Genomic DNA, 3,339 nt, shown 5'->3' on the forward strand with positions numbered 1-3,339 from the left:
AAGAGTCATTCAAATCAGAAAAGATGCTCTGTCTTCCCTAGGTTAGATTTATATAGGTAAAATAGTATTACTATAAATATTTTACTATAAATTACTATAAATATATTACTATAAATATTATGGGAAGTCCCTGAAGATTTGTCAGTGTTTCTATTTATCAGCATCCTGATGGTGCATTGTCTCATGTTAGCAACAGGAATGTGGTGTGACCAGTCATAATTTCAGTTATTTTAAATGGTTACTTACTTGGAACCTCACTTCTTTCATTTGGACCTCACATAGAGACCACTGGTTTTCATTTAGGGATAAACATCAGACTTATCTATAGGGTTTTTATTAAAATACTGATGTTTAAGACCTACTCTGAATCTCTCAATATTGTTGATACATTTTGTGTATGTTCTTAGTATACTGCATATATATATTATGACTCAGGAATTTTGCATATTTAAAGAATATTTCTTCTGTAAAAAAAAGCGTGCTCATCTGTTATTATAAATCAAATGTCATATTCACTATTATCTTTGAAAATGGCCTTAATCATTATATGTATAGACATGTTGACTAAAGCTTTATTTATTTTCTTGGATACCTCTTTGTTTTGCATGACATTGAAATAACCAAAATTCTTTGTCAGTTGCATCAGTCTGGTTATGAACGCTCTTCTGTAATTGACATGGTCATTTTAAGTCTCTGGCATCTACAGATAGTTTTATTACTCAGATACTTCCCCAAAGGCTCTGCAATGAGCTGCAGGCCAGACAAGAGTTACATCTTCAACAAAGAAGCATGATCTCAGAGCCCATGGAAAAGGACTGTACTAGATACTTTAAACTGTTGACACTCTGAAGAATAGATCTTGGGTACAGGCTTCTGACGTCATTGCCTAAACAATTTTAAGACTGTACAGTGGGTTAAGTCAGGATTTCCAAAATTCTTTGTAGTCAAGAAGCTGACAGGTTCATGATACTGCCAACCTAAGATCCAGAAGAACAAGACTTAATTACACAGGACTGAATGAACTGATAAAAGATGATTGTAGGTATTTGTTTGGAATGTTGTTGATGTTGTTTTAATGTTGTATTTTCTGGATATAAAAGGAAGCCCTTTCTCTTATGTAAGGTATCCAATAACCCATAACAATTTAGTATATTCTGATTTTGTGAACTAAAATGGAATATTCTTAAATGATATTCTCCCTGCCTGACACCCCCTCCCAAATCCAGAAACGTTTATTATACGCACTTACTTTTAGATGGTAATAGAGTTATTTGCATAGGTTCAGTAAGAATCTAACCACCTTTTTACTGGCTCTAATTGGAAAATTTGGTATGCAACCAAGGCCTTGTCTGGAATGTCATATTTGAGAATGACCCTTATTTAATGGGGTACTACCAGCCACTACTTTTTCCCCCAAAACTATTTTAAAATATTGCTTTCAACTGTCCACCCCAAATTATGAAGTATGAACTAGGAATTTACATTTTCTCCTTTGTAAAATGGCTCTGCTTACAAAATATTTTCTTAATAATATTGTTAACAGGTTACTCATTTCCTTTACTTCGGACACAACATTCAACATCAGCTGTTTTCCATCTCTTGATTCTTTTGGATTTCTCCAACTTTCCTCCATGCTTTTTACATAGGAAACAAAAACTGTTACCAAAAATACTTGTTTTACATTTTGGTCAGTCTGTGATTTATGAAGATTAGCTGTTCAAAGCAGTGCTGTTATTCCTGTCTCCTTCCTTAACATCCTTCATTATGGACACAAAGCCCAGTTCTAAACAAAAATTCTTCCCCATCTCTGTGAAATACTCTCAAAATGGACAAGCTGGACCAAGTAGAGTAGTGGTTTGTGATACAGTGTGAAGATGCAGTCCTTTATCATGTATATGTCTGGTGATATATATATTAAGACCATAACACTTGATATGAAGAAGCACTTTGAAGAGATTTTCCCCAAAGAAGACTTCAAATGTTCAACACCTTATTGCAGTCCACAGAGAAAAAGGCCAGCTGGCATGGCTTATTCATGAAACTTCCAAATATAGTGAAGGCAACTGTCTCTTCCAAATTGAGAATGAGCACCGCCTCGATGAAGGACATCCCTTGGACACAACCAACATCAGGTGTGTAACATGCATTTACTCCTTAGATATTACAGAAAAATACTCTGGTTCAGACCATCTTTCTGAAAGATGTAGAGATGGAAATGCATAGGATATGTCCAGCTTAATTGTGGTGGGCATTTGGATCATCAACAGATACACCTTCTATATCATGTTTAGAAAGAATGTGTTTCACCAAAGCTTTTCCACTGTTCCTTTCCTCTTGAGAGAAATATTTCACAAAGTTCAGGGGTGATACAGCTAGACTCTGAACTTTTACCATGAACAGTAGGGAGCAATCCCTGCACCCCAATTCTCAAACTTTTTTCTTACTATGCATTACTTCCCAATTGGGTGATATTTCACAGGTCCAATTTACCATTGCATTTGTAAGATTTTCTTTATGCTTAAATCTTTTTTTTAATGTACTGTTTTAAATTACTCAATTTTGAGACTCAGCTCAATGGTCTAATGTTCCTGTCATTGAGGTAAATCTTCCTCCACAGATTTGACAGGAAGATTTCCCTGGAGTAGGCAAAGATTTCCTAAACAGGACACAAAAGCAATCATCAGTCACAGGATGGTCCATACTCAAGAATCAGAACAGTGCTAGAAAGTGGCTCAAATTCAAAATTCTCATGTCCTGAAGACCAAAGTGGTGGTTTACAGGTCCTCCCTGTTTGTGTTTCATATTCCTGCTGAATGATTTTTGGAAGTTTTCTGAAGATTCTCTGTGGGAGGGAGTTTACCACATTTTTCACCAGGAGCACTATGGACAATTGGTCGGCACTCATTTTGCCATTTTTGTTAAAAGTTCCAGACAACCAAGGGCAGGTTGAGGATCTCAATCTATCTCTGTCTCAGGGGAGGATTGCACCCTGCTCAGACCCCTGAGGCTGACTTCTGGATGCTCCAAGTCTGTTTTTGGTGTCCCCAGCCACCAAGCAGCAGCTCTGTGGAGGACAGGATGCCTACACCATCAGTCACCCCATTGCCAGGCCCCCTAGGTGGGCATGGCCACTGGGAAGAGAGATGAGCGGCTGGCTCCTTGTTGACCTGGGGAAGTTGTTGTTGCCAGCTGTTGATCAGTCACTTTTATAGAAGGTTGACTTTATGGAGACAGTGCTGACAAAACCCTCCCAGATAAACTGGTTTACAGGTTCCAACCTTAGAGCTGGTAAGGGAGTTTATGTTCATGGTAGGCCAGGAGCCTGCAGATTCTTTGAGG

General features: G+C 37.6%; 1 pseudogene; it reads right to left on the bottom strand.

Moving 5' to 3' along the window:
• Window positions 1-1,733: 1,733 nt before the first annotated feature.
• Window positions 1,734-2,681, bottom strand: LOC122231492 (annotated as a pseudogene).
• Window positions 2,682-3,339: the final 658 nt, after the last annotated feature.

The sequence above is a fragment of the Panthera tigris genome, chromosome D1 (assembly GCF_018350195.1).
Source record: "Panthera tigris isolate Pti1 chromosome D1, P.tigris_Pti1_mat1.1, whole genome shotgun sequence".
NCBI lineage: Eukaryota > Metazoa > Chordata > Mammalia > Carnivora > Felidae > Panthera > Panthera tigris.